The following is a 16609-nucleotide window of genomic DNA, read 5'->3' on the forward strand; positions in this document are numbered from 1 at the left end:
TACCTAATGTATATGATGGGTTTATGGGTGCAGCAAACCACCATGGCACGTGTATACCTATGTAACAAACCTGCACATTCTGCACATGCATCCCAAAACTTTAAAAAAAAAAAAACCCAAAAACATTTGTTCATTTTTGTGTTCATTTCAGGATCTAGCATGCTAACATGCAGCCAATATTTTTATTTTGTTTGTTTGTTTAAATCTTTAACAGTATGTGCTTTGCTTAATTATCTTTGTTACCACAAGATTTGTATCTGTCTGTTCTACCTGTGCTTCAACATAATTAAGGCAGTGGCTGAGCGTAACAAACAGTGCTTAACAATTGCTAATTTGTATATTGTATTTAAAAATACAACCTTTCACCAAGATTTTATGGATAAAAAAAATTTACGTGACCATACTAATTTCTTAAAGCCAACAAAGACAAATAATTAAAAAACACTATGACAGGCTTTCCCAAAATTCAAAGGAGACTTTAAAGACAGTTTGTTTCCCAGCTGTTTTCATGATGTGATACACTAAGTGGCTCTCATCACAGATATAATTAATAGGCACTTGTTATTTCAATCATGAAATTAAAATAACTATTTTGTTTCTCATTTACCTATTAACATTTGGCTCTCTTTGATGGCATGGATCATCATGCAGAAATGTTTTAGGTATAGACTAAACATAAACATAGGTCTGAAGAGTCAAGATCCAAATTATCCACCCTTGGTTTAGTTGGCCACATAGTTGTATCAGTTTTTTATTACTGCTGTGACCTACTACCACAAACTTAATGGCTTAAAGCAAACCACATTTATTATCTTATAGTTCTAAGGTCAGAGTCCAAAATGGGTCAGTGAGCTTACTTTTGGGGGCCGTGAAAGAGAACCTGTTCCTTGCCTCTTCCAGCTTCTAGAATCTGCCTGCATCCTTTGGCTGATGGGCCTCCAGCTCTTCTGCCTCTCCTTCCATCTTCACATCTTCTTTTCTGACTCTTAACCCCCCTACCTCCTTCTTATAAAAGCTTGTGATTACACCATTCCTATCCAGAAAATCCAAGATAATATCCCCATTTGAAGATCCATAATCTAATTGACCTGCAGAATTCCTTCTGCCATATCGGGTAACATGTTCTCAGGTTCCATGGATGCGAATGCGGACATTTTTGAGAGGCCATTATTCAGCCTACCCCAGTTGATGCCTTTTAGGTTTATGGGTTTATTTAGGAAAGGGAGTTCTCCCAGGTGAAGTTTGCTTAGATGTCTCTTTTGCTAACACTTGCCCTGTGAGCTCTTCTTAGAGGAGAAACATCAGTAAAAGGGATAAAAATGGAACCAATACAGCCTATCTGTAAAATTCATAACCATCTGGGCATTTATTTTTAATTTGCATAGAAGGATAAATGCCACTCCTGTTAGATCCTTATTTAGTGATGTTTGCTCTCACGTTATAAATTTCTTGTGGAACAAATAGCCAAATTACCTTCAAGCAATTTTTTTGAAGACTGGGCTGAAAGAAATGAGTCAGAAACTCTTTATTTTGCTGCTTCTTTCCTGAGGTCATCATAAGTTGTTATGAACATAAATTAATATACGGTTTCTATAAGCAATGTGATAAGGAATACATAGAATAAAAGTATCAGCAATATCTTTTGTAAACCTAAAGTTCTTATTTTGCTTAAAATATGGGGTTTTTTTGGCCAATGTCAGTAGATCTCTTCATGAGTTATATTTGATTTAGTGAAATTTACGTACATGCAAGTTAAGCTGTTTATTGATCATTTGAGTTTCTGTTTCCTTTCTGTGTTTCTTTGTTTTTACATGACAACTTTCATTACTGTTGGGAATCATTAAGTCTTTTTAATAGACTGTTGTAAAAAGGCCTCTTCTTACAGGAAGTTTTTTTCTGTATTTTATCTTCATGCTCTATGATTAAAATAAATAAATTTAAAGTAGTAAATATTTCACTTGTCTTTTAACTTCAAGAATACAAATAGGAAATATCCTGTTGGCTCTGGTGAGAACTGTAAGAATATTATGTTAATGTTTCGAATTATGCAGTAGGTCCTCAAATAATACTGTTCCATTCAGTGTCGTTTATGATGATGTTGATGAGAAAAGAAAAAACAATCACTTCTAGGCTGGGCCCCTTGTGTGGAGTCCACATGTTGTCTCCACATCCGCATAGGTTTTCTCCCAGTTCCTTCCACCTCTGAAAGATGTGCTTGTTAGGCTCACTGCCATGTGTACGTGGTCGCTGGGAGTGTGGGTAAGTGTGGGTGAGTGTGAGTGTGGGTGACTGTGAGTGTAGGTGAGTGTGGGTGAGTGTGAGTTGCCCTGTGATGGGAGGGTGTCCCGACAGGAATGGTCCTACTTGGGGTCCTAAGCTGGTGTGAAGGGCTGTGGCCACCCTCAACCCTGAACTGGAATAAGCAAGTAAATACTTACCTTGTTTTGATTAATCCTTCTTAAATATATAGAGAGAGCTCACATTTATTTCATTGTTGAATATTACAAGTGCCTTGGTCTCTACTTAGAAGTTTGGTGATGTCTTTTTGACCAAAAATATTCCCTAAGAACTTCATTTATATCAATTAGCCTATGAGAACATCGGTTTCATTAAACATTGTTTGGCATAAAGTTGCGGTTTCCAAGGATCTATTGATGATGTTAAGTGGAGTTACTGTATAACTTTCTTACTTTTTATTGGTTTATTTTTATTTTTGGTAGAGACAGGGTCTCCCTATGTTACCCAGGCTGTTCTCAAACTCCTGGTCTCAGGCAATCATCTCACCTTGGCTTCCCAAAGAGCTTGGATTACAGGCATGAGCCACTGCACCTGCCTCATGATATTGATATGGTTTGGCTGTGTCTCTACCCAAATCTCATCTTGAATTGTAGTTCCCATAATCCCCAAGTATCATGGGAGGAACCAGGTAGAGATAATTGAATTATGGGGTTGGTTTCCCCCGTCCTGTTCTTGTGATAGTGAGTTCCGCCGTGTGAAGAAGAATGTGTTTGCATGATTGTAAGTTTCCTAAGGCCTCCCCAGCGCTGTGGAACTGTGAGTCAATTAAATCTCTTTCCTTTATACATTACCCAGTCTTGGCTGTGTCCTTATATCCAGATATGTAATAAACTACTTTTCAAAAAAAGCCACATTTTTCTAAGCTAAGGTTAAATTAACATTGCATACATTGAAAGTGCATATTTCATTTAATGACTATTATCATTAAATGTTCAACATTTCCCTCAAATCTTGAAATTGTGAAAGACACATTTGGGAGTGGTCATGTGACCTGACTGTCTTGTGCTAGAAATATAGAAACAGCATTTTCAAATAAAAAAGATACATTTTCCTCAAATACATTGTATTTGCGTTAATCAAAATGTGAAATGTGCTCCACTTGATCCTTTTAAATTGTTTCTATGACATTTGCCACGGTAGTCATTAAATTAGATAGCAATAGGCGAATGTGTATTTGGATCCTTTCCGTTTTGCAGGAATAAAGAAAGTGTGTTGGCTACTTTTCTGCTTTATGAGCCTCTGCAGGAACAAATGTGCTCATAAAATGTACATTAAGAGTTCTTCAATTATATTCCTATTTCCTTCAGCACCCTAGCCTCTTAATAAGCTTTTTCAGGAGTTTCTGGTCTATATTCATTTAATTTCTTCAACATTCCTCATAAGCTTTCATCATGATTTAAATGAAATCCTTTTACAAGGTGCTATAGAATTATAACCAAATGCATTCACTACGTATAATTCTATTCAGGAGCTTATTTCCCCACATTGGAAGAAAAATTGCTCTGTGTTTCACATCTGACTTTTTTTTCACTTTTTAAGAAAACAGTGAATTGAAGATGCATGCACACACAGAGACACACATACAAATATAGATTTTAATCATGACATTTTCATGCATTCTCAAGATTACCTATTCTAACCTTCTCATTTTATATATTACACTCAAGTAAGCTATTCATTTAGCTACGTGAGGGCAGGTATAGCACTAGAATTCGGATCTCTTCACTCTCAGTTAAGTGCAGTTCCTGGTATACTATGCTGTCTTTTTGACAAAGTATACAGTGAACAATATAAAAGTTATAGGCTGAAAGCACGTGAGGAACCTTGGCTGGAGGCCGCATTACCTCTTTCTTATACAGAACTTGACACTTCATCAGGTTCCCACTTGAATTGTCATTGTGGCCTGTCACTTGCCTGACACATGGGCAGCCTGTGCGTCCTACAGTATGAAGCCAGGCAGAATGATATTTTTAATCCTCTGTATTTGTGTATGTGTATATATATGTTTATATGTGTGTGTATATATGTATATATATATACACATAATGTATAATTTTATTTATCATTAGTACTCAGTGCACAAGTAATAGATTCTATATTAAATACATATTAAATTGATTATGATTATATTCCCATTTCTTGTCTTTGTTGTTCATTTCTTCAATGCTTGCTCACTTCTCTTTGAGGTACAATCATGTCAAGATCTGAATTTGTTCCTTGGACCTGTCTTCTTCCAGTATTAATGCTTGTTCACTAGTTTTTTGTTTTCTTCTTCTTTTTAACCTTTTACTTCCTTGAGAGATTTTATTTAATTTTCTTTTTGTATATTTTTGTTTGAGTTTTACAATAATCTCCCTAGCTTGATTTTAGCATGTATGAACTTTAGGTTGGAGTTCAAATATTTTAGTTTTTCTAGCAGTGTTAAAAAAAAAAGTGCTTTTAAAAATTAACTTAAATGTTTACTCAGTCATTAGTAAAAAAAAATAGGACTAATAAAATAGCACGAGGTCGATGGTGCAGCATAATATTTGAAATCAGGCATGAGGGGACATTTAAATCTCAGGTCTGCCACATATTTGCAAGCAGTGTGATGTTGACAAGGTGACTTAACTACTTGTAATTTTTATTTATCCTCTGTACAATGGAGACAATATCTAACTTACAAATGTATTATAAGAATTAATGAGACAATCTTTACACATAGCTTAACAAAGATTCTGGAACACATGACGTTCTAATTACAGAGTGACTATTGTTATTCATTAAATTATTTTAAAAAGCAAGAAGTTCTGAGGATTCAGATATTGTTCAACATATTTAAAGGACCAAGTAAAGGTTTAAAAATTAATCTATTTTTTTTCTTTAAAAACCTTCAAAATTCTCTATTTTCAGAGGACATCAACATTTTCTCTAATGGAATAAATAACTTTATTTTCAACTTGTCTTCATCTACTTAATTTTCATATGTTTTGCTAGTGCTCAAAGACTCTTCATAGATTGCAAAGAGATGCTAAATTTGTATTAATACTTGAGATTTGTGAGATCTTCAAAAAAATTACAACCGATCATTCCTCTAAGACCTTCTATCTCTTATATCCTGATTTTGAAACTGTCAAAGCACTATCCTCTGAATATGTTATGTGTGAATCTGTTGTGTATTCATCTTTCCCCAATATTCAAGTTACATGATGGCAGGAATGCTATAGATTTTACTCACCATTGTATCTCCAGTGCTTGGGACTACGCCTGGGCCACTGTAGATATATATATACATATACATATATACACACACATTTGTATACACACACACACAAATATATATACACACACATATGTATACACACACATATATATGTTGAATAAATAAATGAATTCAAATTGGCCATTTCGAGCATTAGATAATCCTCTACAGACATCTTCAGACTAGTTTACAAGCATTAATCTCTCTGAAATGATTTAGATAAAACAGGATTTCTCGGCTGGGCACGGCGGCTCACGCCTGTAATCCCAGCACTTTGGGAGGCCGAGGTGGGTGGATCACGAGGTCAGGAGATCGAGACCTTCCTGGCTAACACGGTGAAACCCTGTCTCTACTAAAAATACAAGAAAAATTAGCCGGGCGTGGTGGCGGGCGCCTGTAGTCCCAGCTACTCGGGAGGCTGAGGCAGGAGAATGGCCTGAACCCAGGAGGCAGAGCTTGCAGTGAGCCGAAATCTCGCCACTGCACTCCAGCCTGGGTGACAGAGCAAGACTCTGTCTATATAAAAAAAAAAAAAAAAAAACAGATTTCTCAATTTCAAATAATTCTAAGATTTTATTTTCAATACATGCTAGTCATTCACTTGTATATCTTACTAGAATTAAAATTATGATGGTGGTTAAATATCTGTTTTGTTATGAATATGTTTAAAAGAGTTTCTGCAGACCATCAAATCAATTTTTAAAATTTACTGATAGATATTCTATCAAATCAAAGCAAGAGTTCAGAAAAAGAAATTGTTTGGTCTTTTATCATAATAAAGTAAACAGCTAAGAACTGTCTCAGATTTCATGTGTACCTAATAGTTTAATTAAGGCATGGACAACTTGATTTTTAAAACATAGTCAAAAATCTTTCAGCTCTATGATTACTAAATAGTATACTATGTCACTTCTCATTTTTTCAGGTACAGCATTTTTAGATAATTTTTATAAAAACAGCCATCAATAATGATGAGTTTAGATGCATCCCAAATGAGTTAATTAAAATGACAGCAGAATTTCACTTACGATCTTGCTGCAAATATTCATTCTGAGCTTGAACATGTTACCTTTTAAAATGCCCAGTGTTCAACACAACAGAAATTAAACTGAAATAATTAATGCTTTAAAAATGTTAAAAGGGGTAACTACCATCTGCTCTCATTAGGGGTGTTAATATACATTAAATGCATCATATTATAAAATACCAGCAGCTGGCTATACAGGTCTTATTTTTTATGTACTTTTATGTATTGATTTTGAGATGGAGTCTCTCTGTGTTGCCCAGGTTGGGGTGCAGTGGTGCAATCTTGGCTCACTGCAACCTCCACCTCCTGGGTTCAAGTGATTCTCCTGCCTCAGCCTCCCAAGTAGCTGGGATTACAGTCACTCGCCACCACACCCAGCTAATGGTTGTATTCTTAGTAGAGATGAGGTTTCACATGTTGGTCAGGCTGGTCTTGAACTCTTGACTTCAGGTGATCCACCCACCTCAGCCACCCAAAGTGCTGGGATTACAGGCGTGAACTACCATGCCTGGCCGACTGCACTTTTAAAATAGAGATTAACTGGACAAAATGGTTTAAATGTAACAGATGTTGGAATTAAATTGTACGATGATAAATGTGCTGAAGCTAGTGAATTGTGAACAAATTTCCCAATTTATTTATAATTATTTTATACTTTTCATGTATATAATTATTCATTTGGCTTCAAATCAAATCATATAATAGATTAACCTAAGATATATTTTTAAAATAAAAATTCTTAACAAAATTTTTAGGGGAGTTATATTAAATTTGAGTTGTAAAAGATATACTGTACATTTCAGATATTCTCAATTTTTACATTCATCAAAGGTACTTTTGTTGGAGTTTATATTTTTGTAATGCATAACAGGTTATTAGGAAAGAATGTGAGAATATCACTAAAAATGTGTTTTCCAAATGTAATTTTTTTATACCAATATGTGATCCAGGGTTATTTTGTAATGCAATACTAAATATGATACAGTATAAATTCTTCAATGACCTTGTTAAAACTAACCAAAAATTGAACATTATTTTCAAATGAAAACATTATTTAATCATTTAAAATATTAAATCTGCTGACATATTTCTCACCATTTTCATTGAAAAAGAGATTTATTTTCCTTTCATGTCATTCTCATTAGCTTGTAGAAGACATGCTTATATAACTTAACTCAAATGTAGCAAGATTCTTAGGCTTTCACAAATGCAATTTACAGAGGAGCAAAAGATAAGCCTGTGCTCAGTATCATACCGAAATGAATCACCATTGATGACTGTACTTCTTCTTTCTGCTTAGCTTTTTGTCTATTTTTTCCCTAATGTACTTGTGGAGGATGAGTAATTTGAAATGAATTCTGTTCTAACAATTATACCTACTGCTGTACTTCGATCTTCCTGATGAACTAGCGTCAGGCTGAATAGAGTGAAAAACTTGCACAGAACGAAAACTCTCTTCTCAGGGCAATGTTTGGATAGGACCTCTTTGCTGCTGTTAGCTGGGCAGTAATCTGGTGAGATGAGGGAGGGGAGAATAAAGCTATCTAGTGCTACAGCGTGTATACCTTCTGTACAGATCTGTCATTTGCATTAAAATGCTGATAAAAAAAGGCAAAATACACACAATGCTTAGCGGAGAAGCAGACAATAAATGGTAACAGTTACTGTGCTTTCATTAATATTTCTAATATGATAATTGCTATTGTTAAAAAGAATCTCGTCTTAACTACTGAAATTACCTCCTTTCTCCCCCAGTGAACTATCCTAGCTGTCCTTTGCCAGATGAAGACTTGGAAATTAGAAACTATACAGAGTGTCATCTATAGGAATGGGTAGAACTCTGATAGATTCCTCTTGTTCCTTTGCTTGATAAATTTCATTCTTCCCCATTCACTCAACATTTATTGATAGACACTGTTCTAGATGACATTGATGGATACCAATGTATAAAGAAAATAGTTCCAGTCTGAAATAAGCTTTGAGTCCAATACATATAATATTAATTACAACCATGGAATAGGATAAGACTTTTGCATTTGCTATCTACATGGAAGGAATGCTCTTCTGCTTGGGAAGACAGCCAAGTCCATTTGGACTCCTGAGCATGCAACAGAGGTTCAGCATTTGGATACAGGGAGAAGACGAATTCTTAGCTTAGTAAGCAGCAAAAGTAAATACAGGATAAGAAGGAGTGTGGCATATTTAGGGCATCCAGTGACTAAAGCAGTCAGTAAAGAAAAGTGTTCTCTTTTCTCTTTCACTTCTTTTAAATATTTCAATAAGCCTTTTCTTATTTTCTGCCTGTGCAATTGGTCTGTAACTAACCCTGCTGGTATTGCTCAGAAACAGGTAACCTTCACCTGTTGCATGCTGGGAAGACTGGAACTTCTAACATTGAAGGGTGGTTCTATCTTGATGAGAGTCTTAAGTTCTCAGGGATAGTTATCTACCACTGAATGATTGCTCTCAGTGATAATAACAAATATGAATAAAAAGAGATCAGATATTTTACGGGGAAAGATTGTATGCACTATTAAAATTTGGAAAAGAGAATTATCTCTTCATACTGCTTTTATAAGTACTTTCAGCTATTTAATTTATTTAGAGGTTTCCTTGTGGCACAGTTCCTTGAGGTAAGCATTAATGTCTAAAGGTGCAATTTATTTAGTAATGACAAAGATACAAATAATCATCCTGTCAGTGATTCAGAGAGGAAAATGGACACCTTGAGACAAGGCAATTGTACAATTCTCATGCTTGCAAAGAAAAATATTGCCATAATACCTTGGTAGTGGAAAGTTTAATTTCTAAATTTATTTTCTAAATCTGACTTTTTAAACTGGGCATACAGTAGCTATGTGATAGTTCAGAGTCATCATGGACAGTTTGAATTCTCTTCTGGTTTTACACCCCATGGATTTAATCCAAGGATACTTTGAAGTCAGTTGGAGATCCACATGCAGGTAATATGTTCCTGGCATTGATCACAATGCAGAATTGATTCTTATAACCTAAAGGAGAAACATACTCAAAAGGTTCAAGCAAAGCAGTAAGATTTATTGGTTTATTAAGGAGCTTCAGTAAAAAGCTTCAACATACATAGAATGATAACATGTTTTCAAAAGATGTAAGCATATAAATATTTATAGGGAAAAAGTTACCATATTCTCTGTTAGAAACAGGTATTGTGGTGATGATTAGCTTTTGTGTTTTGTTTTTATATAGACAATGTAGATTACAAGTACCTGTATAATTTTTGTTGGAAGAGAAAAATGATCTAGGTTTTGCAAACTATGGCCCACAAGGAAGAATGTGACTCTTGCTTGCTTTGTATGACCTGTAGGCTAAGAATGGGTTTTACATGTGTAAATCATTGCAAAAAAGGTGAAGAATATTTTGTGCCTTGTGCAAATTTTATGAAATTCACATTTTAGTGATCCTAAATAAAATGTTATTGAATAGAGCCAGTTTCATTTGTTTGCATGTTGTCTCTGACTGGATTTGTGCTACAACAGCAGTGATGAATAGTCGAGACAGAGACACGACGTTCTGCAAATCCTGAATTATTTACTATGTGGCCCTTTACCGAAATTGTTTGCTAGCCTCTGCTTTAAAGTAAAGGCACTATATTCAAAGACACTCAAAATAGCTTAGGAGAATTTTAAAATGCAATAACATTTATGTGACTTCATCTGGTAAGTTTCAGTTAATGAAGGGAATAAAAGTATCATGAGAGCAAACAAGAAGAAAAAGATAATTTTCCTTTACTTCTCCATTATTAAAAAAATGAGTATATTTTATTTTTGAGCCTGAGGGTTGATAGTTTATGGTTACAGAAACAGACAGGCTCAGGAGAGTGGGCAAGCCCAGCATATGGATTTATCCAAGAACGGGCAGTAGGAATCCAGCACAAGGAGAAATATGCAACAGCTAGCAGATGGCTTGCATTAACAGCAGTAAGGAGAGATGAGGAGACTGTGTGCCGACACCCCTTTCCCACTGTTACCATCCAAAAAGTCAAGTACCCTACTTTTCAAAATTCAGACTTGCAATTCACAACTCTGAAGTGAGTGTTAGATCCTTTATAAATAGATAATAAACATCAAACAGGTTAACCTCCAAGTAACAAAACTAAATCTTCAGATAATAGATTCACTTTATCCCAAACTGAATTGCAATGCAATCTCCACAGTGAGGAAGAAAGACAGTTTCAACAGTGATTACAAAGTTGAGAGCAAAAGTCCCTAAAAAAACAATGGATACTATATCACCTCGCTACATTTGGCTACATTTGCTGCTACGGGGTTTGGCAACAAATGCTCTCAAATGGCTGAAAGTACAGTTAGCTGAATAAAACGTGGCGTTCTTAAAGAATCTACTTCTTAGGCCGGGCACGGTGGCTCAAGCCTGTAATCCCAGCACTTTGGGAGGTCGAGACGGGCGGATCACGAGGTCAGGAGATCGAGACCATCCTGGCCAACACGGTGAAACCCCGTCTCTACTAAAAAATACAAAAAACTAGCCGGGCGTGGTGGCGGTGCCTGTAGTCCCAGCTACGCGGGAGGCTGAGGCAGGAGAATGGCGTGAACCCGGGAGGCGGAGCTTGCAGTGAGCTGAGATCCGGCCACTGCACTCCGGGCTGGGCGACAGAGCGAGACTCCGTCTAAAAAAAAAAAAAAAAAAAAGAATCTACTTCTTATCTTCAGAATAATATAAATCATATAATATGATATGTATAATAATACAAATCAAATTATTCTGAAGATAAGAATATATAATATAAAACGAGATGGTTGAGGAAAAAAACTATCACATTAAATTTCTGTAGTAATTAGTAAGTAGAGCCTTTTGTTTTCTTAAAACCTGAAACTATATTTTCTGTTTCTATGCTAAATATGAATGGAAAATATGCTGTTTTGTAGGTAATTTATAGAGTTATACTCTGAAAGTTTTTTTTGTTTTTCTTAACGAGGGTATTTATTAGTTTCATTTCGATTATTGACGTGCACCTTGCCCCCTACTAAGTAAAAAAAGGGGAGGAGGGTGCTGCACAAAAAACTCCTCCCAGTGACTTTTAGTTTAAAAGCTCTTCCTGGAAAACAATGGTCTATTTTTTTTTTTTTTTTACTCCCTCCTCCCTCACTTTCCAAAATCAGGAGCTACTTGGAAAATCTGAGTCTCTGGTTGCCAAATATTCAGTGTCGTTTTTTGTTTATAAAATTCTACATCTCCCCGTTCCACATGCGTGCTCTTCGGAGCACAAGAATACATTTTATTGAAGCATAAGAGAAAATAATCTCTTATCTACTACTGCAGAGGAAGATGCCTTGGAGAGACATTTCCTAGCTTTATCTCTACCCCTGGGAACTCAGTGCCTGCCTGTTTGTAACCTGGGACTCCCTGGAGGACGACCTGTTTAATATTGCTCAGGGCCACCCTCTCCTCTGAAAGTGGTCAACAACCTCACCAAAAAAGCAATGAATAGAAAAATGTAAAGAAGTCACGCTTTAGCTATGGCTTTAAGTAAGTAGTATTGTCTCAGTATTAAGCTATTTCACCTAGTTCATTTCCAATTTCTCTGTAGTCCCAGATCCTTGTTTTGCATATTTTTGTAACAACTCCAAGCAGATACAGAGGCATCAGGAAACAGCGGTGTTTGCACCTTTTCTGTCCGAGAGGCTGACTGGAGGCAATATGTTTGGAGAACTTTCAGTGTGTGAGGAGGGGTAAGATGGATGATTCACAGATACACAGGATCCTTCTATTTTCACTGTTACATTTTTCAAAATAATTTACTATTTTTCTTTAAGCATCTCAGTGTTGGCTACAGGATTGCGGGTGTGGAGCAGTTTAATTGACTTTTTTGTTTTTTTTTTTAATTATGCCTCTTCTGGAGCAAGGTTGCTGGGTTGTTTTAGGATTGATTTCAGGGGTGGGGTATGTAGGAAGTAGATGGTGAACTCTGGGAGAGGGCTAAAAGGTCTTCCCAAGCCACCTCCAGGCATTGCTCCTCTAAGCATGCAGTGGTTGGAAAAATCATTTTGTTCAAGCATTTTGAAAGCAAGAAGAATTATAGCTGCATTATGGTGATATATCACTTAATTCTTTTATTTATTTATTTATTTATTTATTAGACGGAGTTTCTCTCTTGTTGCCCAGGCTGGAGTGCAATGGCCAATCTAGGCTCACTGCAACCTCTGCCTCCTGGGTTCAAGCAATTCTCCTGCCTCAGCCTCCCAAGTGGCGAGTAGCTGAGATTACAGGCACCTGCTGCCATGCCTGGCTAATTTTTGTATTTTAGTAGAGATGGGGTTTCACCATGTTGGTCAGCCTAGTCTCGAACTCCTGACCTCAGGTGATCCATATGCCTTGGTCTCCCAAAGTGCTGGGATTACAGGTATGAGTCACTCCATGCCCAGCCCACTTAATTCCTTCCTAAAATATACTTATGTCTTTACAGTTGGGAATTAAATCTATGCTGTGATGGTCTATTATTGGTTACATCCTCTAAGAAAATAATTTCTTTCACCAGGACCACATTGTATAATTCTTTAGTATGTCCACCACGCACAGAGACTTAGAAAATTAGATTTCAGAAAGAGCTGTGGAAAATTTCAGTGAAATAACTATGTCAGTAGGGACGTTAAGGCATTATTTAATTGTTTTTTATTCCTTACCTGTCTGACGTTGGTGCTGTGCCTCTTAGACTTTTTTCATTCAATCTGCACACTAAAAAACATGTTAGACATCAAATTATAAAATTAAAATAAGAATAATAAACACATGTATCACTTACACTCATTAGGAAACATAACATTTTGTATATTTGACGCTCCTGTGTTCTCCCAGAGTCAGTCCTTCTATGTCCCTTGTAAAAGAAAAACTTGAGCTGAATTAAATTTAAGAGTTAAATAGAGCAATTAATGTTTTGTGAATTGGACAGCCTCCCGAGCCAGAGTATGCTCGGAACTCCAGTGCAGCCACATGGTGGAAGAAGATATATGGACAGAAAAAGGAGAGTAGCCTACAGAATACAGAAGTGAGGTACGGAAATACCCAGATTGGTTACAGCTCCAGGTTTACCTTATTAACAGTTGGCTACATTTGATTGGCTGAAACTCGGTGATTGGCACAAGTGTAGGCTAGGGTCTGTTTACATCTCCACTTGTTACAGTTCAGGATGAACAGATAAACCTATAGGACAAACTTAAATGTGTAAAGGGGTTGCTTTGGGCTAAACTTGATTTAACAGCCCATATGAGGTACTCTAAAATTTATGATTACTAATTAACTTAATTTTATCTGTGGTTTTAGCATATATGTAGTTATCAGAATATAGCAGGTATATTTTTTCATTATGTAAGTGTTATACGTCTTCGCTTGCTTTTAACCTATTTATATGATTATTTATGTTGATTTGTCAGCTAATATTCATTGATTTCCATTGCTTCATTATATCATTCCAAGAGTTTTTAAATTTACCTGTTTACATATATTTTTTCACAGTACTTTTGGCTGCTGTGAATTTGATGTGTGTATGTAAGGATTACTTTAGGATATCAGCAAATGAATGGAATTTCTGGGACATGTGATACATGCATTTCTAACCTTAATAAGACAGTTTTGGACTGTTAAATGCTGTGCCACTTGAAACTTTTTAAAAGTTTATTAAATGTTTAGGACTATCTGGTCTTGTACTCTTCCTTGACTGAGTCAGTTGTATTAAGTTTATTTTTCTACAGGTTCATTCATTTTGCCTAAGATTTCGTTGGCATACAGTTACTCATAAATTATTTTGGCTTTATTTTTAAATGTTTACATCTATAAATATAAGAAAATTCCCTTTTTCTTTTTTGCCTTTGATTAATATTACTAGAGATGCGTTAATTTTATCAGTATTGTCAAAGAATTGGCTTTTGACTTAGTTAAAAATCTCACATATATATGTGTTTTTAATTTCAGAAAGTATAATTCTCATCTTTATTATCTACCTCCTCATCTTGGGGCTTTTATTTTTGTGTTCTTTCTGTAATTTCATAAAACAACTTCTTCGATCATTAATTTTCAAGGCATTTTCTTTTCTGAGAGAAGCGTTAAGTGTCAATTTTCCTTTAGAAGGCACTTTAGCAGTTACTATATGTTTGGGTTGCCACACAGTATTCAGTATTTTGCTTTCTAATTTCCAATTATAATTTTGACTTGGGTTGTTTTAAAATGTATTTTTAAATTTTCTAATGCATACATTTTTAATGTTATTTTTTGTAATTTATTTCTAACTTAGCAGAACAACAAAACCATATCTAAATAATACCATTTTCTGGAAATTTATTGAGAGTTGCTTATGGGCGAGGGTGGGGACTATTTCAATAAATATTCTTTGGGTGCTTGAAAGAAATACATGCCCTTCAGTTGTTGGGGACGATGTTCTGTAAGTGATGTAAAAGGAAGCTTATTGCCTTTAAAATTATCTGTAGCTTCGCTGACTTTTTTAACTTGATTGATTTATCAATTATTGAGTTACTTGTTTTAGAATCTACTGGAGTGCTAATGGTAAATTTTTCCCTGAAAGTCTCTCAATTTTTGGCTTATGAGCATTCAAAACATGAAATTAGATGCATATATCCAGTATATCTCAGTGCATTAAATGTTTTATCATTAATTATCAATTGATGCTCTTTGGATCTAGGATTTTCTTTTTCTATGCCACATAGTTGCTTTTCTCTGAAATTAGTATCCACAAAGCTTTCTTTTGGTTAGTATGTTTTTATCATTTTTCTTTTCATCCTTATATTTCATGTTTTTGGCTTGTGGTCTGAAAGTATAAACCTAAATTTTTACATGAACTATGACAATTCTTGTATTGTTACGGATATTTAATTTCCATTTGTTAATTTGGTCATTATCCATTTGTATGTGTTTTTACCCTCCTGCTTTGGGTTTCTCCCCTTTCTTCTCACCAGTTTTCTTCGATCGTAAATATTTCTTCTCCTGCAGACATTCTTTCCAAATTCCACAAATTTGGAAATTAGTTGCTGATATAGCCTCTCTTGCTTTTTGCCCCAAAATTTCTTTCACCCTCATTTTTCAAAGATATCATGGTATATATTCTAAGTTAATAGATGTTTCCCCTAGTATTTTAAGTATATGCTTTAAAGATGTAAATACTTTCAAATCGATTCAGTTTTAAATATTTTTAAATATATGCTTTTGATGTTTTCCTCCCTTCATTATTGCTGTGGACAAGTCATGGCCATGTCATAGGGGTCATATGTCTTGTCTTTATGGCCGCTATTAAGTCCTGCTCTTTAATTTTGGTTGCATCCAAGTGATTATTTATTTTTGTCCACTGCTTGGAATTAGCATCCTTTCTGAATATAGAATTATATACTTTGTGTTTTTGAAAATCCAAAATCATTATTTTTATAGTGTATACACACATGCATATGCATACTACACTTGAGCGTGGTTTTTTTTCAGTTCTCTTAACCACACTTTCATTTTTTCATGTATTTATATTTTATTCCTACAATTTAACTTTTTTTCAGATCCGTCATTAGTTTGTTGATTCTCTGTTGCATCGAATCTCATATTTTCAGACAATTGAGAACTATATTTCATGTACTTACATTTTTTTCTTTCTAGATCCTGTTTGTTTTAAGAAATCAAATATTTATTTTCCATTTTAGTTTTTAAAACACTGAAAATACAATTTTATATTCTGTAGCCCTCGTTACAATATATGAAGTATTTATGGGTCTGTTTCTGATTTTCTGATGTATTGTTTTCCCAATAGTTCTGAATGTTTTTGATATTTTGCTTTCTCTGAATTTTGCACCAGCTTTGTGGTGAACTCATATATTCGTTAGACCTTTCTAAGAGAACTATTTGAGGTTAGGTTTGATGATATATCTTTCAAGAGAAACTTTGTATCTGCCACTTTCTTAATTACTATCACACAACTAACTTAGAGAAAAATGTATATTGAACAGTTCTGCTCCTTATGGTTTGTATGAATTTAGATCCCAAATCCATGTGAGGGTTAG

Source organism: Theropithecus gelada, chromosome 5, assembly GCF_003255815.1.
Source record: "Theropithecus gelada isolate Dixy chromosome 5, Tgel_1.0, whole genome shotgun sequence".
NCBI lineage: Eukaryota > Metazoa > Chordata > Mammalia > Primates > Cercopithecidae > Theropithecus > Theropithecus gelada.